The 25,025-nt window shown below is 37.3% G+C and overlaps 1 protein-coding gene across 2 annotated transcripts in view; it reads right to left on the reverse strand.

The window, feature by feature from the left end:
* The window catches only part of HS3ST5 (heparan sulfate-glucosamine 3-sulfotransferase 5), a 194,195-nt gene that overhangs the window by 140,125 nt on the left and 29,045 nt on the right, over nucleotides 1–25,025 (reverse strand). Inside the window, exon 1 of one of the 2 annotated variants that reach the window (XM_017739751.1) lies at nucleotides 17,435–17,513. The exons of the other annotated variant lie outside the window; for it this stretch is intronic. The gene's annotated coding sequence lies outside the window, so the exon portion shown is untranslated. Of the gene's footprint in view, nucleotides 1–17,434; nucleotides 17,514–25,025 lie in introns of those variants that run through there. 2 annotated transcript variants of the gene reach the window in all.

Here is a 25,025-nt window from a genome sequence, read left to right on the forward strand (position 1 = left end):
ATATTCTTGTTTACTGAAACAGTTTGTACTAAGTGAGAGACTGAAAGATTGAAAGACAAAAGGAAACATTCATAAAGACAAAAAGCATAAATACTACTCCTCAGGTGTTAGATGCCAAGGGGAGGGAAAAAAAAAAGAAAGGAAAGAAAGGAAAGAAAGGAAAGAAGAGAAGGAAAAGAGGGAGAGAGGGAGGGAGGGAGGAAGGAAGGAAGGACGGAAGGACGGAAGGAAGGAAGGAAGGAAAAGAGACAAAGAAAATAAAAAATATTGTAAGTGGAACAGGATTATTTCTCCAGTCTTCTCTTGTGTGTACAGCATTTTAAAAAGCAACAGCATATTATAAATTTGTGCCAAAGCTACTAAGCCATTCAAAAGATTCCATAGAGAGCTGATCGATTCTTTTTATGTCTTCTGCATACTTATTAACTCTACAGCTATTAATCAGGTCATAGTCTGAAACTTGTTCAATATCAGAAAACATAATGTTGCCTAATATTTTCTGTTGAAAATCTTAATTTCTGTTGTTTGTAACCTCCCCAGATTTGAATAATAGGAGCTTAGAGCCTTCATCCTAGGTATCTGTCTCGGAATGAAACATTTTGGTAAGTTCCAGCCCTTTGAAAGAAAGAGACTTGGGAAACACCAATGCTAAAATAAACACTGAACAAACAAATAGAAAAAAAAAAAATAATGAATGCCAGTGGGGAAAATAAGTTTTTGGATTTAAGAGTCCCCAGTGTTTCAGGAGCAAGATGCCCAAATATTGTACAAATATGAACTTAGTGTCAAAGATGTGTCTTTTACTTTTTCTCACACGAAAACAAATATTTTCATGGGAAACAACAATCAATACTCATATACTTATCAGGTTAGATTTTTAGCTTTTCTTTTCTTTTTTTCTTGATGTTCTTGTTCTCTTTTGGCATTAACCAGCTTTAGATGGTGGTGTGGGTCATTCCAAGCACTGATCTGAGCTTGTGCCAGGAGCTGGCATCCCAGTCAGCTTGGTGGGAGAAGGCCACCTAGCTCAGGTGACAAGTAGGCAAGAGGTAGGTACCCTTTGTGCTTGGGCATGTGGTGATGGAGGAGCAGCTGTGTGGCAGGAAGAATGAATGTTTGGGGCTGAGGAGGGAACCTGAACAAATGATGGGGGGATGGAACAGCAGGATGTCAACAGGACAGCTTAGCCAGAGGAATAGGAGACAGGATGAGGAGAAGGTTTCAGATTTAGATGCATTAAATGACTAGGATTTACTGGGCATTAATGGGCCTCAGAGGTATATTCAACAAGAATAGCTGGAAAACCAAGCATGAAGCAGTTGTGGGGCCAGGAGTCTAAGATGTTAAGAGAGGAACAGGATAAAGAAGTTGGAATGGGGTGTCCATGACAATCTTCAAGCTGAAGATGCTGAGAAAGAAGCGAGAAAGGGAAGAATGAGATAAGAAGAAGAAAAACTAGATGGGTGAAGAGGTAGGTAAAAGGCATGTGGTCAGGGAAACTGCTGTTGGAGAGTGTCTGAGAAAGACACATCACAATGCAATAAGATGTGGGAATATATCAAGACAAGGGAGACTAACAAGTTGCACTAAGAGAAAGAGAATGAGATGGTCTAGAGAATAGCATCCAGAAGTCTGGAAGGATAGCCTGAAATAGCTGTCAAGGTGATCTGTGAAATCACCTGGCAATTTGTGCTTCTTTCTCCTGTAACACTGATTTATAATGATCATAGCTGTATGTTCCAGAGTGCTATAGAACTGTAAGTTCTGTAGGGCTACAGTGGTCTCACTATCTGCATATAAATAAATATTTCCCCAAGTAAGAAGGGAATATGAAGTGTCTCAGGTCTGCTGAGGTATGTTCAAGTGTCTATCTGATGCCATAAGATCAATTTTTGAGGGATGCAACATATTATCTTCAAATTTTATTTCTGTTTTCTATTTTAATAAGAGCCTTGTCTGGTTTGGTGACAGACCTGCTGTAGAATGACTCTGGAACATGAAGAGGAGAAGACCGAGAGCTGCTTTTGTTTCGCTTCCTATGGAAGATGGAAGGTGCTTAGGGATAAGGTAAATGATTCCAGAAATGGAATAAAACGTATTTTAATGGTAAATCCACTCTGGAGATATGATTAAGTCATATAATTTGTATGTGAATATCTGAGAATTTTTAAATCAGATTAGTCTTTGCTCATTTTTTCCTTGCTCACATTATCCTGGCGTCAGATTTGCAGAAATTCTGACAGTAGCAGGTGCAAAAAATGTTGAGTTTTGATTAATCAAACTGCTGTATAATGCTGCAAAAGATCTAGTTTTTCAACATCTCAAACAGGGCTTCCTAAATCAGTGGACAATTTTAATCTCCTCATGTATAAATTTTCAACCTGTAAATTTGAACTAATATTTCACATTTTACAGGACTTTGTGAAGAATAAATACTAATATTTGTGAATCACTCAGGCAAAATGGTAATGAATATCTAAGTAGGGAAAAACACAAGAAAAAACACACTATTATATTCAAAATAAAAATAGCTTGTACACAGTTCTAGGTAAAGGCATACTGAACCATGAGGACAAACAACTACACTATGCAGCTGCATATGATGGTCTTCTGTGCCCTGGAAAAGTGCACAGAAATAGAGGCTGTGACTGTGTGGTTCCTGTGTCCTGATACACACCCTGGGGAACTGAATGAAGATGTCATAAACACCTTAATTTCTGGCATTTCCTGGAAGACCACTCCCTGAGTAGGGGTGTTTTCGGTGTGTATAGTTTAATGTCCATGTTTCTTTACACTTTGAATCTTGGTGTAAATGTCAGTTGGCATCTTTGTAAAAGTGCAATAACTGACATAAATATGCTTCTACTCTCTCCTTCAGACTTCAATGACAGAACAAATTGCATGTCAGAACAGTATCTCAAAGGAAACTGCTTCTATATCCTGATTAAATCCCTCTCCTCCACTCAAAAAAACATATTTCCAATATACCATATTTTCCATGTACTCCGCAAAAAACCATCTTCATTCTAAAATGTTTTTTTAAGAAAAAAGTCGACTAACAGACTAGACCTTAAATATTGAAGTTATTTTAGGATATGATAACAGTAATGGGGATTCATTGTGTGCAATGGCCATTGTGCAAAGTGGTACCATCAAATTCTTAACTAGAAATTAAGAGACTGACTCTCACTGTAAAAGAACTACAGGGTTCTTTGACTGGCATACATGAGAAATTAAGTACCCACCAAATCAAACCAATTTATTGCTGGGACACTATCCTGTGGCTTTTAAGAGGGTGAAGTGAAGCTGCCCTGCCAAGTGCATTCTGCGTGACAGCAGCAGCACTGCCAGCGCAGTGACAGGTCCTCCTTACAGGAAGAAACAAGCAAGGTTTGCACAAGCTCAGTGCATGAGGGCATACTTGAACTCATCTACAAGTTAATTTCTGTGCTTCATACAGCAGAGTAGTTGTACCCATGAGGAAGCACTCTCTTCTTTAGCCTCTTGACTATTTGGTTTGCCCCCCAGTGCCTTCCTCAAACTCATTGAACAAGGTGAGCTTTACAGTAGAGTGGGGAGGTAGATTAAAAACTGCCTGCAGCATCAGAAAAAATTTGCATTGGCTAGTTTATTCCAACAATTTGCAGCTCACAATAACTAGAACTCTCTATAAAGAGATTCCTTTAAATTAAGTGTACCTTAATAACGACTGTAAAATACATACAGGTTTTGCTAAAAATCTAGTTATCTGATAACTTATCCCCATGCAATTTCTTCAGTTTTGCAATTCACAAAGAGCTGCCCTTGTTTTGAACAGGTTGTACTGTTGCTACATTGTCAGACTTGTTTACAGTCATAACCAGGAGACACTGGCCTTAGAGGAGTCCAAAGGCTGATCTTATAGACAGTCAGTATCTTCAGATAAAATTAGGGTTTTTTTAGCTAATGTAGTCTGCCAAAATTCTTTCTATTAGTGGCATCTTGGCTTTTTACAATACTAATGTCACAGAGCCCTATAATTACAGGGCATTCATGTCTCCACATTGTCATTAGTATAAAATTTACTTGTATGGCCAAAAACAAGTTAAGCATTTGATTGAACCAAAATAGCTGAGGGAAACTGACATCAATAATCTCTCTGCACTGTTAAAAACATTACTAAAAGATTAAGGATTATGCTTTACATTTAACTGGGCTCATATGAAGTATTCTGCAGCTAATTCTATGGATCTTCAATTAAAAATGACACCGTTTAATTCTCACATAAGTTTTAAGCATGCTATATCTTCTCTCCTTGAACTAGGGGATTCTGGACAGCTGTCATTGAACTAATTTTTCTATATTTTCCATACTTCCTTCCAGGAGAAAGGGCTGCCTACTCAACAGAAAACTCATATGAAGACTAGCTGTTTAAAAAATGTGTACTATCTATGAAGAGTTCTTAAGAATATCAAAGTACAAATAGTTCCTGCATCTATAAAAAATATTAAATTTACTTTTCTTGTGATCCTCTTAGCATCATGTGAATGCTGCTTATCTCTATTACCAAATATTCAAGGAAAGGTGGCTGCCAAGTACAGCATTTTCATACATCTGAACTTATAGTAGGACAAGAAGATGACTACTACTGAGTTCTCCTTTCTAAAAAGTACCCCAGCTACACATCTAATTTTATACAGGTTATTCAAAAGTAAGCATCAAAGTGCCAATGCTTTTGTTGGCGTGTAGGTTTTCTGAGATATAGGACGTAGGTGAGAATACAGTAACTCTTCAATGTTACGTAGTTGATTATAAATACATTTCAGGTATATATTAGCAATGCCAAGATCAGGGAGTCTTTGTGTCAGATATTCTTTTTCAATATGATACAATAACTACAGGGTCCCGACTCTTTGTTCCATTGTGAAGACACAGGATGTCTCTTTTTTGAACTTGATAAATGTGAGATAAAGTATCTTTCAGAAAAATGAGTAAAATTGCGTGGAATAATAACACTGTTAGCTTAGTCTGACACACATCAGCTAAGGCAAAAACAGTGAGGGACAGGATTCCTGACGATCCTGAAAGCAATAGCTGATAAATTCTGGTTAGAAATGAGGAAGAAATATACAGTATAGTAAAGGGAATTGCTAAAATCCCAAAATAAACATGTCTGGAGACACAGGTTTGCTTTCAGCATTTTCTTCAACTGTTGCAATTAAATTAAGACTGTAGATTATGTTATTAAAAAAAACCCCACAAACCAAACCAAACCAAACTTTAAAAACCCACCTATTTTTAGAGTTTTACCTGTAATATGCCTCTATCTGTCAATATAGCTATGTGAAACTTTTGTTGCAGAGAATTTGAATATAAATTTGGAATTTATGCAGCACGTGGATATGACCTCAGGCAAAGGAAGATACAGTAGAGAGGATCAGAACCTTGGGTGCAGTGAAAATAAAATCTTTATTTATTCCAGTTAAAAAAACCCAAACAAAACAAAGCTATATGGCATCACAAGTTAACCATAAGGAGCAGATCAGAAAGGTAAGTGCTTATGTAAAAAAAGCAAGCAACCAGTTACAGCTTACAAAGAAAAAAATTTTGGAGCCTAAATATTGGCCTACATAGAATTTTTTTATAGAACTTTTTTCCTATAGAACTTTATATAGCCAGTGCAGTTATTACTTTAACTTTTTTAAGTGAAAGCGATATATCGGTATAAGACCTGATAAGACTTACACAGTAAAAAGTTTTTTCAGGTCAGAGCCTGTGTAAGAGTTGTTTGTGGTAGAATATGACAAGCAAAATACTTCTCTTGACAAGGAAATTTAAATCAGCAAAACTGTATTCCAGTGAGTATACTTTACTCCAGAACACCTTTCCTCTTCCTATGATAAATAAGTTATCTTGAGAGTCTGGCTGCACTTAGCAGGTTTGGTGATAAGAGCTGCACAGATAGAATTACACCAGCCACTCATTTGTAGTACAGAAGTAGATCGCTCTGACAAAATCGTTTTCTTTCAGGTATAGATTAAGCCAGCTCCTTGAACAGAATAACATATACTGTCAAAATACTTTTTGCTGACTTTTTAAACTAAAACTTCTGCCTTCTTTACTATTTTGATAAAGGGTGTTATACCTAGAATGACCAGAAGAGTAAAAACTTTGAATGTTTTTACTCTTCTGCTGACTACTGCTGACAAAATCTTAAGATTCTTAGCTTAATGACTTCTTTACATGCTTTTAGGTACCTTCACTCCTACAGTTGTGTGTACCAGTGTGCACTGTCAGGATTTTGGATAATATAGATATGCTAGTAAAACCTGTAATGTAAATTTGGCCTTAGACTGGTGTGACTTATTCCCTTTCCAGGTGGGATAGAACGAGTATATGCCCACTTATACTTACCACTGGTTGACTGTTTAAATCATAGATTGTACCAATATAGATTTTTATGTGTATTAATGCAGTAATCTTAATGTTCCACCTGCAGGGCAGAATTGCACTGATTTAACTTAAATTGGATTTAAATCTCACATAAATCTTTAACACAAAAATTCAGTCCTAGGAATCAGTTACTCTGATGTTCCTATGAATTATCCTACTCTGCAGCAGCATCCTCCATACATGTCAAGAAGCTTACTCTCCTTAAGGAGGGTAACCTGTATGAAATACCTCCCATTTATCATGAGGAAATGGAGCATGCACAATGCACAGTTATCATGGAGCCACTGATGCCTGGTAACATATTGTCACCCGCTCACTCGCTAATATGTCAAAGCTGATAGTTATATTGAGATAGGCACCTGCATGGACATTACTACAGGGTATGCCTAAATGCTTCACACAAGTAGGGTAAATTACCCTGTCCCAAGGTTTATGTTGCCATTACCAATACAATTTAGTAGTAGTCTATAACGTTTAATCCTAGATCTGTACCTACATGGTACACTGAAATTGTCTCTCTAGCTGTGCTATGGACATATCCTTTACGCTTCAAGCATATGAATATATTAATTTCTGACAAGGGATGACATCCTTTCCCTGAAGAGTTTCAAACTCTAAAGAGTTACGAAGCAGCTTCATGAACAGGTGGGTGCCCACACTGCCCTAAATGAGGGTAAATATAAGAAATTTTTTTTCATGAAGTTAAAGTGATTTAGTTTATGTCTTGACCCCTGTTTCTATGTTCATATGTCCATCTCTTTAGACCAGTGAAAGGGTGATTTCATTCATTAATCTGGCCCCTGCTGTATCATAAAATACACAGCTAGAATGAAAACAAAGTCCACAGACAGGTTTTCACCTATTTACCAAGGTCATTTTAATTAATGTTTTTGGTTTGTGCCTATGTAACTCTCCTGCATGGACAAGGACAGAAAAGGAAATGCAGGTGGTAGGAAGAATCTTTTTCTTTTTTTTTTTCTGTGTTCTCTTTTTGAAGAGCTAAGTGGGAAGAAGGAATTTGCATTTTTATTTAAAGCAACAAAAGTGAATTTGCATTTTACCAAGAACTGCAGTTTCTTTTCTCAATGCCTAATAAAATATTGATATTAAAATAAACAATGAAGGCACTTGAACAAATAAAAAATTTTAATTAGTGCAGCTAAATGATGAATTCAATTTTCTTTTCAGATTTAGAACCCTTTTGGATGCTGCCCACTGCTCATTTTGGATTCAGGGAAATGTAGGTTTTTAACTACTGCATCTAAAACAGAGACAGAGCTTAAAGAACTGGAAATTAAAAATAAATAAATTAGCTCTCTGCTGTTGTGAGCTGGAGCTTCAAAGGTCACATTTGAGCTGCAAAGAGTTACTAGAAACAATATCAGCATGGAAAAGAAAGTTCTTTATGGTGAGAAATAGGTACAAGTGACTCTAGGAAGGACTTGTGAAGTTTTCAGGAAGGGTTCTGGTTGACAGGAGAGAAGAAGAAAGTATCATCTTGTTCTCTTTCTCTTCTGCTGAAATGAAAGATTGGTCTTGGCTGAAGGTGGCTGTTCTTTTCTTGGAATCCCACTGGTTTTTTTAATAGTGACAAAAGGACTAAATTAAGCCTTTCTGCTCCTCCAGTTTTTGTAGATTGACTTCTGCCAACTGTTTCACCATAATCCCTTGGCTTGTATTAAAACTGGAATCTCCTGTTTCCCTTCTCAGCGCTAAATGGGCCCAGCCATGCTTTACATTGAAGAGCAAAGAGCAGCATACATCAACACAGTCAGCCAAAGTGCCTTGATTTTAATTGAGCTTTTTGAATTTGCTCTACTGATTCCTCATTCCCAGATCAGTAAGAGCAAATAGATATGTCTCCTCCAGAAAAGAAAGTGAATAAAACAGATGATATATGGGGAAAGAATTCATGGAAGACAACAAAGAGCCCAAAGCAAAAGTAGAGCAAGTTTAAATAATGGAGTGTGCAGCAGCCTCTACTGCGATTTCAAAAGGACACTTGCAATGCATACATGGAAGCACTTTTATTTAAATTAATAAATACTGTTATAAAAATAATGCATTTGCATCAATAAATAAAGCAAGTATTTAAAAGGCATATTGTATGCATTCAATGTCCCCCTGGAGCATGGACTACACACTTCATGTGATCCACTTACCGTATGTGGGCAAGAACAAAGACAGCGTCAGCATTTGTGTTAATGGTGCTGCTCTTTATAAAATTATTCAAGATTGTAACATTCTTAATATAGCAGAAACATCTACATGAAGATTTTCAAACCCTAGAAGTTTATGTACCTAAATTTTTCTTTATCCAAACTGGCACACATTGAGATATCAATCTGAAAAGGCCTATGATCAGGACTGCACAAAATTTGGAGTTTTAGGGTTATGTCACGCTGGGCATATGGAAAAAATATGATTGATTATTCAGGTTGTGCTCTTCCAGCTGCTGTGAGTAGTTTTGACATTTTCAATGTAAGAAAAAATTATGGATGATTCATACAATTTTTTGAGACAAATATTCTTTTGAACCTTTAGTGGACTTTCAGTTTGTATTGACCTATATCACAGTTTGTGGCCTGCTTTTATTGTCTGTATCCTGTGTTTTTAAAAAGAATACTGGTAAAATTGCTTAAAAATTAAGTTAAGAAACTAAATAACACAGAGAGTGATGTTTCTCTTTTCTATTGCAGGCCCTGCATGTTTAGTAGTGATTTTCTTGTCCAATAAATAAGGTATTGACTACCAAACCTCCTGTTTATGATGACTTTAAAAGTGTAACTATCTTCCCCAGTAAGACTAGCACATAACTCCCTAGCAGTCTCCCTAACATCACTCCTTTGTCTCTCATTCATTGCTAGATAAGGACACATATATTTCTGAAAAATTGCAGATAAACCCCTTGCTTTCCTGTAATGTTATACTCACCTAAAATCAACACCGGTAATCTCAAAGCAAGCTATACTTTTGATAATGCACAGTTTACCAAGTTGGACAGTCAAACATCAAAGGATTATGTTACACATGGTTTCAAAAATATCCCCATAAGCTAAGGAGTAGGAAGATTAAAAATAAAGCAGCAACATAAAAGATGAGAAGAGTACTGGAAACAAAAAAAAGTCAGCAACAGGGGAGGCTAGGATGAAAAAACTCTTTATCCCTGTTAGCATTAGCTTGAAATAAAAGGTATGTACATATTTGGTGACTGCTGTCAATGAGAATGATCTTCAACTTCTGTTTTTTAGTGCCTCTTTCTATTTTAGCTTTCCCTTTCCTCTTTTGTGTTGCCATTTCTGCATACCTTACAATTCTTGTAACTTATTCATTGCCTTGATTACTGCATGCAAGGTCAACTATTATAATAGCATGCTCCTGAATCCTCCCACTCTGTACTTCACCAAACTCAGAACATTGTGTAAATGGGATATGCTCTCTGGATATCTTTGCCAAACAGGGCATTATGCAGAGAGCCAAGTAAGCTCTACAGAGCTCTGAACTCCAGCAATATGCTGAGAGGGCAGGTTCATTATGGTTTTGGATTCCAAATTTCTGTGGACATAGTGTAAACCAAACACTGAAGAAAGGCCAAATATAAGAGCTTCATGAACAGATTTCTAAATTTGAGAAGCAAAAACAGGCTAGTAGTCAATTAAAAAAATGAGACATAAAGGTGTTGGGGTTTTTTCTTTTCCTTCTTTTTTTCTTAATTGACACTGTGGAATAAAGAACCCTTCACTGCATGTCATCTTAGTGTAAAGTTAGAGGTCTGGATGGCAATAGGCATCATAGAAGATGGCATCTCAACTGCAAGCAAGATTATCAGAAATTAAGGGCAGATCGCAGGGAACATGTGACTATTCATATTATCCTTATTGTTGTTAATCTGAGTAGCTTTATGCATATATGTATGTGTGTGTGTGTGTATGTATGCATGCATGCATGCATTTTTAAGGAGCAACCAGTCCACGGCACCTGACCTCTCTTGTTTCTTTAGATGCTAGTACGACCTCAGAATTGAAGGAAACCTGGAATTTTCAGCTCTCTGGGTTTGCTAAGAAATTTGCGCAGGAAATAACTTCCTCCATGCTATTCCCTGAAAGTCTCACAAGAGAGCTGTCTGGGGAGCAGTAATCCCCTGAGCAGTATAAAAGCTTATGCCTTGAATAGTCACTTCAGGGAAGGGGAAATGCACTAAGTGTGTAACACTGCAAATCAGGCAGACTGGCTAGATCCCTTGGATATTAAAGTGGAAAAATCCCAACCTATAAAAATGATCTGATAATTATCTAATTGCTATTATTTGTTGAAATCTTTAATATACAGGACCCTTCCCTGAATAACACAAGTCAATTGGTTTTAATAGAAGCTCATCACCCCCCCTCCTAAAATCTTTGTCAGTTGGAAGAGAAGAGGAACTATTCACTGCCCCAGCCAAGGTGGGAGCCACAGAACTGCTGCTGGCCTGGTGAAGCAAAAGAGCTTTGAGTTTCAGTTGACAAAGCAAATTTATTTTTCCCTTCAAACAGTTTTCCAAGTCCCCTTACAAAGAGACTGTAATGAGGCCTAGCAAAATAAAACCAACATTATGTCATGCTGCAGTGAGACAGCACTTGTCTTTATCTCTTCCAAAATCTTACATTGAAAAGTGCTGAACCCAAATAACTCCTCTGAGTTTTCAAGGGAACAATGGTTTCTAAGGTCCTCAGAAAAAGCCAATGCCAAGTCAATGCTCTACCCAACTCAATTATCAGGGGAAAGAAGGAAGCTTTGACACCTTGAGGAATTCACTTCCTTTGACACCTTGAGGAATTCATCCATTACAGATGGATGTGTGCTGTGTGGATAATACTATTATTTCTTCTGCAAAGAGAAACATGTCTAAGTGACATTAGAGTCAGGAAATGCAGGAGAACAGAAGAGGATGTAACTTTTTCCTCCAAATGTAAGTCATCAATTCTCTCTTTAAAACTGTTAAAGTGAAGGCTCTGGAATGGAAAGAAAGAAGGTGAGAATATTGTCTGCAGTTCAAGTGACTTCTTACAGCTGCATTGCTAGAACGGACAAAATAAAACTTCTTCTCTGTCAGCAGGGCACAATAAGCAGGACTACAGCATCTGTTCCTGAAACACTGTTATGTTTGAAGCATGGACTGGAACTTTCTGCTGTAGCTAGTTAGTTCCCACGCTATGGGCTCCCCTCCCCAGGCTACCCACCTGCAAAGCAATGCACATCTGGTAAAGAAAGGGATCCAGAGAAGTGAATTTTAATACTGAATATATTTCTAAGCACTGTAGCTAAAATCTGTGGAAATTTATTAGAGATTAATCTGAACTCTTTATCAGTATGTAAATAACCATTAATATGAGGACACTGCTGACTGATTTAAAGCCTGACTTTCTCTGAAGTACTCACTGGTATTAATAAAAATTTGGGGTATAATGCAGGATTGGGTCAGGACTACTCAGGCATAATTGAAATATTAAAAGGTTATTTCAGATATGTAGTTCTCTTGACTGCAAAATTCTACAGCTAGAAGTACTTGGAAAGCATTTAGATTGTAGCAAATTTACTACTTGTAGCCAGTGATTTATTTCATGCCCTAATGCACTAAAAGGTCAGTAGCCTAAATTTATCTCAGTGATTTTCAACAGATTATGGCTTCTACAGTGTGTTCATACATCAGCTACCTTTGGATGCTAATGTTCATTCTAATCTCCAAATTTTTCAAGTTAATGGGAATTCCTTTAGATCTGAACTTTGCCTTTTTCTTCCTTCCCCTTTAATCTGAGCATAAAATCACCTTGCAGCAAGATGTTATATTCTGACTTTTTACCTTGTTTTGAGCTGCTAGTAACAGCTTTTAATTTGGAAGGACTATCTCCGAGTCTACTGCGCCTGACTTGTTTCAGCTCAATTGTTTCCCCAGCCAACAGAGCATTTCATTTCTCCTGAAGGTCACTGCAAGCTGCCAAGGCATTGAAACACATCAGCTTTTCATTCATGCTGCAATCTAATGTCGCAGTACCATTAAGATAAATGGAAGTAGGCATGTATGTATTACTTTTTTCTATCAACAATTACCAAATTTATTATAATACAAAGCAAATTAGTCCATCAGTGAATGAGCAACTGGTAATAACCTACCCTCTTTGACTCCAACACTGTCTTCAAATCACTAGAAATTAATCCTTTCATTACAGTGGTTTGACTGCATGCTGATAATTATTTGTATAAATTACACCATCATGTCATCTGCTTGTGGAAGTGGCTCTTTCAACTGCACCACAACTAGTTGCAATAAGATGGTGATGCAGAAAGCTGCATGGATCCAAACCATCTCATAAAAAAACCACAGTGGCCATCTGTTGGAGGAGGGCAGCCATTAACTGTTTTAAGGGCCTGGATGTGGTCCAGTATTGTTCATTCTACCACCAAAATGAAATGACTATTCTAATCAACAATATGAATTTTAAAACTGGATCATCGCATGTCTCCAATGCCTGTGTTGTTTGGAATCAATACATGGAGTGCTGACTCACAGTATCAAAAGGCAAACTACTCTGTTTTCAAGCTGAACGATTTTCTTGTGTCTCAAGTTTGCAGAATTCCTTTAATCTGTGATATTGTTAAAAATTTTGTTATGGCTCAACTTCAAATTGGAAAACTGAGACTAGAAAGTCTGCCCAAAGAAGCTTAGTTTCTTAGCAGCTCTGCTGGACATTTCATTGCAGTAGTAAAAAACAGTAGTCAACAATGACAATAAGAATAAAGATTATATAAGAAACCACAATATTATTAATAGCCAAAAAAAAAGAAATACAAACTTGGAAAAAAGAAACGTACTGGAGTCTGTGCATTAGTTACTCTAGTTTATTTAAAATTGCTACTCTACAGTTTATTTAAAGACAAAACAAGTTTATTTCCTAGACTTTCCATACTTCTGGTTAAATATTCTGTTTAAATTTGGACTTTGGGTAAATCTGGAGATTTTTAAGGAGTTCTTAGATCTCCTGTTGCAGTGGTGGGAAACCCATTAGCTGGATGTGAGAAGAACATAATGTAGACACAACATGGCAAGTTTCCTCACAAAAGCCTGCCAAAAGGCATAAAATGGTTCTATCAACCTCTTTGTTGTTTTACAAGTGGTACCTTGGGAAATGTTGCAAATTATGCCTAGGTCTTTGATAGTCTTGTCATACAGATAAATACTTACTACAATCAAAATAAATTAAGCTAATTTTATTCATGGTTTCAGTCAGAACTAAGCTCAAATCTCAAGCAGTGAATAACTAGCACGCTGCATGCAGTCCAGACTGAAAAGATTCTCAGCTGATAATTACAGATACAAGGAAAACAAGGGTGGCCTGTTTCACACAAATATTTTTCTTGTATTTGTACCTTATGTAAAATTCTAATTAATTAAATGTTAGACAAATACTAGAATAACTAAATAATGTTTGCACTTGAAATTCAGGAACAGAATGCTGGAGAAAGCTTCCATGTCTGAACACTGGTACTAATGTATTTATAATGTAAATATTTAAGAAAAAAATTAGCCTTTTATGGGATTTTTATCCATTAAACCAACCATATTACAGATGTATTACTTGTTGTAAAAATCTAATTAAGTAATCCATCAGTGTAACCGGTCTAGACCTTGTCTAACAGTAAAGCTACTTTACTCATCTGACTAAAGTTCTAAAATGGAAAAGTAAGCCAAAATGATCACTTGGGGTCAAATCATTCTCAAGGCATGAGGTAAACTTGCTCAGGTACACCAGGCCCGGAAGCACAACTCCCAATCATTCTTTTAGCTTTTTTCAGAGGAATGTATTTTTTAGTTAATCACGTTGAGGGAACGATAACACTTTTTTCTCTCCAAAGCAGTGAGCTAAGTCGGAAGTCCTTGAACTTGTATAGGAGCTGAATGATTTCTGATTCTCCAAGAGAGAAACTTCTCAGCCATTGGCACTGAAATCCTATTTTAAGCATGAAAGTTATACAAAGACAGATTTTGAAGTCATGCTACCTCAGGCACAGAGATCTTCTCTAGAGCTGAGTTGCAGGTATGTATCAGAGAAGAAATTATCCAAAATACAGTACCTAACTTATGTGTCTAGGTTGTATGCAGCTAGAGTGGTTATGCGGCTAAAGTACCTGTAGGTTTTTCTATTCACTGTTGGGATCATTCTATGTGATTACTGTGTATTTCATAAAATTATTTATGCTGGGACAGTGGCTGAAAAATATATCATTATTATTACACCAGTATTTTACAAGCTATTTTGTTCTTATTTTTGGTTATTTGAACTGCTGTCCAAATAAGAGGCGAATTCAGGAAGGGGAACAAATGTGCATTTTTTTTCCAAATACTTTAGTATTTTATGAAAAGAATGGAATACAGAAACACCAGCCTCACCAACTATTTCATTTCTACATGTACAACAGCTGTAAAGAGCAATAATTCAGTGACACATTTGGATCTTTTCATAAGAGGAGTGTGCTAATTTTCAAGTAATATAATAGTGAACATGTGAACATCAGTGTGAACATTTGATTGCCATCAAACAGAAGAAGAGCAATTACAGCAGCCAGAACAAACTCAGAACCAACACAGTTCTAAATCCGGCTTAACCAGTGTCTGATCTGTGCTGCTAAGACATTTCAGCCCCACTCCTATAATCTTCTCCCACAAAAAAGGGCAGTATGAATGAGTGTCTGATTCACTGGGATTCCTAGGTAAGTGATTGCCTGTGTTGGTGACTCAGATTAAAAATCTGGCTCAGGGGAGCTGTGGGAGACTGCTCTCCCTCTTCCTCTGACTGTGGATCAGCTTGCTCATGGCTTAAATTAGTCCTTGTTTAATACTTCCCAAAGCAACTGGCTGCCTGTCATATTGACTCTTCTGCTAACATATATTTTGGATCTGTCATGTTTACTAAGCACCAGCCAAAGGATACAGAACTAGTCCACAACTCAGGCTTGAAGCATACTTGGGGAAAAAATTACCTGGTGGGCTCTGTAGAGCCATAAACAACCTGTTTCTTCTTGCTGATTTTTCAACTTTGGCCAAAAGCTGAAAAGTCTGCTCCCCCTGACAAGCCAATAGCACAGTTCATACAATTGATTCCCAATCCAATGGCAATAAAATCAGCTTACTTTGGACTAGCAGTTTAAACTGTTTAAATTGCCTGTTCCACTTTGTGCTGGAAGCTGGTGAGGGACCTCTCACACCCACACCACTCAGCAGGGCAGTGACAAGTGTGGAGCAGTGAGTGCTGCAAAGTGTTCACCCCTGCATAAGAAAGAACCCAGCTGTCATCTCATTTCCTTCTGGTCCAAAGGTTTCAGCACCACAGAGACAGCAGAAAAAAAAAAGAAAGCAAAATTTTTTTTCTATTATTATGGAAAAATCATAAGCTCTTTTCTGAACTTTTACCTCATTTAACTTTTCACTTTATCCTTGCTCAGAAAGAAACAAGAAAAATAAGAAAACTCTCTCCTCCAGTGATTTGTTCTCATTAGAGTTCAGCCTCTGGCTAATTAAATAGCCCCAGGTGCCAGACAGAACCTTTTTTGCAATAACTTATCTTGTTTTGGTCGGTTCCTCAGCTCTGCTAGCCAACAGCAAAGCAGCAGATACTTCTTTCCATTGCTTTACTATAGTATAACAAAATTAGAGGTAATTAAACCTTCCATTTGAATCAGTGTAAGTGGCACAGCATATCTCTAGGTCCTGCCATTTTCATTGCCTAAAGAAACCTTCAATACATGCAGGAACTTTTCTCTTCAGATGGTTTGTAACAGTTAATAGTGTGGATTACACTGTTTGGCCTAAATGACACAGCACTTGACAGTCATCAATGTCCTAACATGATAAGAGTGTAATAAATTTGTTTCTCCTCACACCTCCTGTCTATTGAAAGAGTTAACTCTGAGATATCACATAAGGTAAAAGAATAGGGGTGGCAAGTTATGAGAAATCTCCAGGATAATATATGTGATGTTATGTTGGTTATGTATTAGAAATCTCCCAAAGGAATTTTATATATTTAGTAGTAAGAGCAAACACCATTAAGGGCTTGGCAGAAGATGAGATTTTCTCACACCTCTCATAAAAATATCTATTAGACACAACTGAATGAGATCTTTGTTTTTTACTAGGCGGCACTCTCATCACACTGAGTTTCCTGTGCTGAGTCCTAGGGAAATCTCAGTTCAGCTGGAACAATATCGTGTTTCTGTCACACTTTAGCCTGGATCAGTTTTATAGATGTAAAGAACAATAAAATGGTCGTGCTGGAGTAATTGGGTAGACAGTGTAATCTGGTGGAAGAGAGTGTCCAAGCAGCTGGAAGCAGGCTTTCTGTTTTTCACAGGCAGCCCATAAATGAGTTAGAAGCAGGGAGATTGTTTTACTGGCAGAGATATTTGTTGGACTGATAGAGTAAAGGTAGTCATTGAGACAACTTCATGCACAGGAAACTGGTATAACCACATCTCCAATGGGCATTATGCTAACATAGGGTATAAATAAAGATCCCCCCAAGCACAGCAGCACAGCTTTGGTGCAGTCAGAAGAGGAGGGATGGTTTGGTAAGCTATAAAATATTCCTTGTCTGAAGGGGCTTGTCTGGACACAGATATTTTTATTTATAACATATAAGTCATATAGGTATAGTGGCTGATATGAATGTTCTCATTAAGAATGGTTCTGTTTTTTTTCTTGTGGTTTCGTGTTGTCTGTTTAAATTCAACAGCAACAACAAAAAAGACACATCCCAATTTAAAGTTATTAAAATGAGATAATTTACAAATTGAATTTAGATCTGTAGACTTAGATCATTTAAAACCCTGTCTTTGCTTATACCAGTTTACTTTCCGTAAGTTGACAAGACCATATCGCTCAACAACCCAGCTGTGCTCTGACTCTAGTAAAAGCTGATGTACTCAAAATGATGTGGCAAAAGTGCTGCTGTGAGGGATGCTGACTTACCTCTTTTCCAGAGCACAAAGCAGCATGCACCTTCCTCTCTCAATGCTAGGAATAATTTCTGTGAACTTTTCAGAAGATTATGGAACCAGGTATTGCCTAGATATCACAAAAAGCATGTCTTGAATATGCAAATCCTTCTATATTCTCGAATTAAATACCCTCAAGAATTAAACACAGCAGTTTCTTGATAAGTAATTGACTTTCTCCCACCCACTGAAGAGATAAAGGCTCTGTATAACATATTTCTGGATACATTCAGGTCGTACATAGTGACAAAACACAATATGCCAGAGATTACTAAGTAACTTCATACTGTTTGGCAGAAATGAAGAGAGGAAGTCATAACATTTTGGCACACATTCAGCTAGACAGCATATCTTTATTGAATGAATATACATATCTGATAAGTGGCCACTCAAGAGACCAGTATAAATTGGCTATATAGCAGAAAAGGTCCTCAACAAAAGGTCAAATGATCTTGTTCCAAATATCACATGGAGATATTTTTACGTGGTCAATTAAGAAAAAGGTTTTCCATTGGAGCTGATTCATAAGGTTATCAAAAGCAAGAATATAAGGATTGATTCTTCTGAAAGGCAGAAGGCATTCACTAGATTTACAAGGATTTGCTAGAAAAGCATTATACCATGCTGTGAGGACCTAAATAACGAAGTTACATGTCTTAAAACACTCTCCCCACAAGATAAGCTACCACAACAGAACTTTAGAAAAGTGCAGACAGCACAGCAGGAAGGAGCTAATTCCAGGCATAATGGAGGTAAAGGTTTGGTTAGAATCTGGACAAAAATTCCCACTGTGGGAAACTGGGAGAACAGAAATCACTGCTTATACCCATGCCAGCCCAAGCTGTGAGAACTTCTCCTTGGATATCTGAGACTTGAGCTGCATACAGTGGTACCTCCAGAAAAACGACTCAGGACCCCCACCACCAAGAAGACCAGAAGAAGAGGACCAATGGGACTCCATCGGAATCCACGGTGTGGTGACATCTTTGCTTAACCTCTCCCTCTCTCTGTCTCTCTCCCTTCGGCACCCCCTTCCTATTTTGATCTCTCTCTCTACCTCACATTTACTGCTAAATAAAATCTGTACTATTGAGTTTGGCATATGTTCTCCTTTGCACCTTAATTCAGGCAGAGGCATCTCTTAATAATCAGATTCTAACATATGTCTATATTGGTAAATCCTGACCATGGAGATAAAGCAACAGCAAAAGGAGTTTCGTTCCAGGAATAGAATAAGTGGTACTTGCAAATTGGCTTTTTCTTTCAGGAACATTTCTACATCCAGGGATTTCCTAGCATACTTATGTCAGTCAGGATGATGAAAACATTTCACTCCTTCCTAGCCCAGCTATGCCAGCAAATTGTTTTAAGGACAAGCAGGATCTAAGTAAAGAAATCATCACAGACCATTTTTTAAAAAGTTCTGCTTGTTTTAGTAAGACATATTGGAAATTATTTTGGATTTATTGTATTAGATTTTATTTACAAGATATCATTATAAATCATATTTGGGATTTTAGAGGATTCCTACTACTCTCCTTCTGCTTCATCCTGTCATTTTTTTTCTACCATTTTCCCCCTAGACAATAATGTGCTACTACTGCAAGTAGAGTTCATTTGTGGGAAAAGACACAAAGAATAATGTTCAAAATTGTACAAGAAAGCTGACTGCTTCCTGGGCTGCATAAGAAGAAACACGACCAGCAGGTTGAGGGAGGTGGTTCTCCTCCTCTAATTTTCTCTCCTGAGACCTCATCTGGAGTGCTGTGTCCAGTTCTGGAGCCCCCAACATAGGAAGGAGGTAAACCTGCTGAAGTGAGTTCAGAGGAGGGCCATGAAGATCATCGGAGGGCTGGAGCACCTCTCCTAGGCAGACAAAAGTGAGAGAGCTGGAGTTCAGCCTGGAGAAGAGAAAGCTCTAGGGAGACCTTATTGTGGCCTTTCAATATTTAAAGATGGCTTATAAGAAGGAAAGAGAAAAGCTTTTAACCCAGGCCTGTTGTGACAGGACCAAATGATTTTAGGTTAAAAGAGTGTAGATTTAGATTGTCTGTAAAGAAGAAATTTCTTTAAAATGAGGGTGATGAGACACTGAAACGTTGTCCAGAGAAACTGGGGATGCCCCATCTCTGAAAGTGTTCAGATTGGATGAGGATTTGAGCAATCTAATCTAGTGAAAGATGTGCCTGCCTGTGGCAGTGGTGTTGGACTAGGTATGTTTAAAGGTCTCTTCCAGTCAAACTTAAGGGAAAACAATATTCTTAAATTAAGGCTTAGATGATAGAGATTACTTGTATATCAGCTCCATACAGGAGTGGATTTCATTAATTAATTCTAATCACTAAGTTGAAATTCCTAATTTAAGTAAGTGTAAAAACAATAAGAGTATCACATTTGATCTAGTTCCTCTATGTTTTCTTTGTAGTGGAGGTACTTCTTTGGTATGCTTCATCCATTCCTAAAGTAGACATCTGAAAAGGGTCAAATGAATCATACCCTAAAACTGCCTCCTTCTTTTTTTCAACTATAAAGACCATCTAACTGAAATACTGTAGATGTTGAGAGTTATGTTACATGAACTTCAACCTATAATCATGACAAGATAAAGGAAAACAAAAAATGGAAAGAGAGATCTGGTCATGGAAAGTGAGAAGATAATCTGAGCAAGCTTCATAAATCCATCTGTGAAAACTAAGCCTCAGTGGATAGCCATAATTACCTATAAGAACTGAGTAAAATGACCTCCTAATTCTTTACTCACTTGCTTACTCATGAATGGAGGAAGGCAGACAGGAATATTTACTTTTGTTTACTGACCAAGTATGTTTATAAGACCTCTGATTGAATTTGGTGCATTTCTTTTTCCATGCACTTTCGCATATCCCATGTGATCCCTGTTTCAAATTCCAGAATCAATGGGCAAAAATATATTGATTTCTCAGAGGAAAAAAATTAAAATAATAAAAAACTTTAATCTGCCATCTATTTACCTAAGCAGCTAGAAGCACCTTTCCAATTATCTGCAGCTCAAAGAACAGAACTGATAACAAATTAATACCTTGCAGAAAACTACTCCCACCTTGGCTCTAACCATCTTCCCAGCAGATTTTTGTAGGCTGATGCTCTACATGATACATCTCAGAGGCAAAAATAAGTTTTAAAAGATAAGGAAGGAGGGTTCCAGAGCCACAGGGGAGAGGATAACTTTTAGGCACAATTAGAAATTGCAACTTCCATGGAAATGAGGAAAACAGCAGACAGCATGGCTGGCCATGGGGACCTAAAGTGGTAGGTACATGAGAACAGGTAAGACAAATTCTGATGTGAGAATAGCAGAACAGAGACACTGGGAATTGGGGAAGAAAAGGTGGAATGGAGTGTACAGGGAATCACATCAAATGATGAAAAATGGACACCTGGGATGGGAAACAATGAAAAGCAAAGTGGGATCAATGTCTATAGGGACAAGCAAACAAAAACTGATGAGTGGACTACAGAGCCCCTAAAACAGAAAGGAGATGTCGGTCAGTTCACAGAACTCACGTGGGTTAGTGACAAAACATGAAGTCACAAGTGTGATTTCAATGCTTCATCCATTCCTAAAGTAGATATCTGAAAAGGGTCAAATGAATCATACCCCATTTGGCTTTACAAACCCTCAGAGCTTGAGGAGGGCACTGATTCTTCTGCTATGGCTCAGGGTTTCCATAGGACACATCTACTGTTAAATCTTTAGAGCAGTATCAGGAGGTTAATTTAAGTTTAGTATATTTGTCTTACAAGCATTAATGGCACTGTGCAGTTAACATATTTCTTCAAAGACTGGTGGCAAATGCAGGCTGTTCAGCATTTTGTTTTCAGGACAGTAGACCAACTTTTTTCAGGTACTTTTTAAGAAGATTTATGAGCGTCTAATAATATCACACCTATCACCACTATCAACTGCAGTGTCCTCTCAGTAGTTAAGGAGTTTAAGTGCACATAAAATACACAGGTCCAAACTCAGTAGAGTAAATCTTCAGCTTTATTTTAAGGACTGCTAATTTTCTTAGGAAAATTAATTCATCTTTTGTTAGAAAAAATGCCTGTCACCTATTATTCACTATGGATCCAATTCTTGGACAAGATCTTACCGCTGAGTTCAGTGAGGAACAATGGAATACTTGGAACCTGTTGCTTTGTTTAATATGATCTAGCTCTTTGTAACCATAAATTTTTTTAGCTTAAGGCACATAAATAAATATTTTAGAATCACTTCACAACACAAACTCTGCAGTACCTACAGGTTAAACTGGGGTTAGATTCTAAAATGTATTAAGTATGTTTTATTATTTTCTAGGGATTTGCACATCGTCTGTGACTTGTTTACAAAGGCTTTTCATGTTATTGCTCCTAAGCACCAGCCAAACAAACTTACCCCGGCCTCTGAAAGCCAAGCTGTGCTTTTTCCTTTTCACACATCATCACCAGTAATAAAGACTCCAAAGGCAAAATTAAACCCCAAGATAATTCTAGGCCACCCCACTGTCTTTTAAGCCTGCAGTGACATTACATAGATGTAATTGACTGGAACTTAAGTAAATAATTCTGGTAGGGAAGAAAAAGGAGATCAACTCACTCCATATTCCCTAAATTGGTCTACAGTAGTACCAGAAAAAAATAAAATTCTAGATTTTAATTCTTCACATGTTTTCTTTAATTATTAAAGCTTCTTTATTGGACTACCACTGTTAAATTTCATTTTATACAACTGCACAGAAATAATTTCTATAAGAATTTCATTTTCCAGAAGTAACAAATGCATCCATTCGTCCATATGTCCTTGATCTATAATGAGCTTGAAGATTCATTGTGAAATTTTCTGTCTTTTGAGTAATTATTGTGATAAAGAGAAATTAACAATTGGTTTTAAGCACCAAGTTAAAATGAGTCTAAATTATTAATTATTGCAGAAATGCCTCAAATAGACCAATAAATGAAAAAAAAAAGTCTTTTCAGTACTAGAAATAATGTTAATTTGGCATTTTGATTTTTACATAGGAACATAAGGAAAAACTACAGCTTTCTGGAACTCTACAAAAAGTTGCACTACATTGGATAAAACTATAGACAACCTCAGTGCTGAACAGAACAAGCTATAGTTCACACTCCTGTCACTCTTCTCCCCCAAAAGATGTATTTTCTTCTGTCTAAATGTAACTATATAATCAACACTGTGTGTGAAGAATCCAGTCCAAGGCAGAGGGTGAACTCCAAATTTCAAGATAAGAAGGGGTGGAAGATTTCAAGATAGGAAAAGGAGGAAGACAGGAAGCATTAGGACGCAGGAAACTCTTATCTCTGACACGTGGTTTCTGCTTGGCACTGGGGATGAGAGCATGAACAATAGCAAGGACCCTTGCAGAGGTTATATAACCTCATTTTCAAATTCACTGAACCTATACATCTCTCATTCATCTTAGTGGAGAAACTGCAAGCAAATCCATAGGTCCAGGATGTCTCCTAAGTCCTTGCTTTCAAAAAACTCTCCATGATCCACTTCCCCTGCCCCTTTCTCTGTGGATGTCTAGGCCATTTCCACCTAAATTAGCATCTTTCTGTCTTCTAGGAAATCCAAAGGAACAATGATGCTGAAGTGTCATTTAAAAAAAAAAGAAAAAAATTAAAGCCTATTATTAAGACAGTTGTGTCCTTCTGTGTACTAATATTTTGCTGTTGAAGATTTCAGTAGGTAAGCAGAGGTATTAGTTAAAGATGACAGAGTAAAAGAAGGAGGATTATACATAGAGATGGTAAATTCCAAAGGTCCATGCAAGACAGAAGCAATTGAGAGACAATTTTGCTTCTCCCAACCGGGCTGTTCAGTTCTACATTTCACACCTTATTGCAGCTCCTCTGCCATGGTTTAACCCCAACCATCATCTAAGTACCAGAGCGACTCATGCCCTGCCACAAGGTGGGATGTGGAGCAGAGGCAGAAAAAAAAGGTAAAAACTTGTGGGTTGAGGTAAGAACAGTTTAATAACTGAAACAAAGTAAAATATATTAATAATATTAATATCAGTAATTTCTCACCACCCACTCAACCCATCCTGGAGTAGTGATCAGTGGCTCCTGGCCAGCTCCCTCCAGTTTAAACACTGAGCATTATGTTCTATGGTATGGAGTATCCCCCTTGGCCTGCTCAACTCAGCTGTCCCCTCTGTTCTCCCTTCTGGCTTCTTGTGCACCTGCACACTGAGAGAGCATGGGAAAAGTCCTTGACTGAGGATAAGCACTACTGAACAACAACCAAAGTATCCGTGATGTTTTATCAACATTATTCTCACACTTCTAACTCACAGCTTCTAAGAAGAAATTAACTCTATCCCAGCCAAAACCAGGACATCCTCCTAATGAAGTATTATGTTTGTGGGCTCTTCAAAGTCATTAGGAAAAAAATCAATGATCATATTACAATGTCCACTTTACAGGATGAACCACTGAGCCACATACAATTTATTCTACAATGTCAGAGGAAAATACTTGTCCCTTATTAATCCTCTGATAACTAGAACTGATAAAACATAGTGAAAACATGGTTCATATATTTTTTTTTAATAATGGCCACTAAAAATAAAGCTCCAAGGGTTAGCAATTAGAGAAATGAAGTGAAAACATAGATGTGAAGATGTGTTTGGACATAACATTTCAAGTAATATTTGTGTCAGCATCAAGTACTTGTCACATACATGTGGTCACTGCCTCCAGGTACACAAGGCAGACATCAAAGACACATGTCAAAAGATATTGAAAGCTTTGTATTTATTAATTTGTTTCTTTGTTTTATTTTGTGGAAAAAATTCAGACTTCCTTAGTTCAATAATGAACATAATCTCTTTTGACTTTTGGACTGGCACGTTGTCATGACCCAGCCCTCTGGGCCTCTATACACCTTGGTCACAGAAATGTCCTCTTCCTTAATATTTTCATTATCTGTTGTCAGATTTACATTGAAGTGTCACAAAACTACTTAATGCATTCATAAAATCCAGAAAGCACTCTCTCCAGTCATAAAATTCATATTTGACTGGAGACATCCATGTGTAGAAGTTTTTTTCTTATTTCTTTTGAGATTTTTTGAGATGCTACATGGTATTGAAATAAAAAGCAAATAACCAAACAACAAAACAGGAATTGAGGGGTGACATTCCTCTGGGGAGAGGTTTGGATGTTAGTGAGTTTCCACAGGCATACAAGCTGCTGCCTCACAGTGGAGTGCCTTGAGAGAGGCAGCAGCTCCCAGCCCCTGCTGAGTTCCCATGGAGCAGGCAACCCCACACTGCGACAAATTATCACTCTATGAATAACATCATTAAGCAAACTCAGAGGGAAAAAATAAATCGCCATTCAGAAAATAGCTATTTGCTAAAAGAAGCTGTAGCTTGATGTACCACCTCATGACAGTTCCTGCATTCACTGGCAAAAGTTTTCTTATTAAAAAAAACTAGTATTTTTAAAAAAAAAATTCTCAATACTTTTTCTTAAAAAAAAACCCCAAAACACCACTACTTAAAATTAGGATG

Source organism: Corvus brachyrhynchos, unplaced genomic scaffold (genome assembly GCF_000691975.1).
Source record: "Corvus brachyrhynchos isolate BGI_N302 unplaced genomic scaffold, ASM69197v1 scaffold14, whole genome shotgun sequence".
Taxonomy (NCBI): domain Eukaryota; kingdom Metazoa; phylum Chordata; class Aves; order Passeriformes; family Corvidae; genus Corvus; species Corvus brachyrhynchos.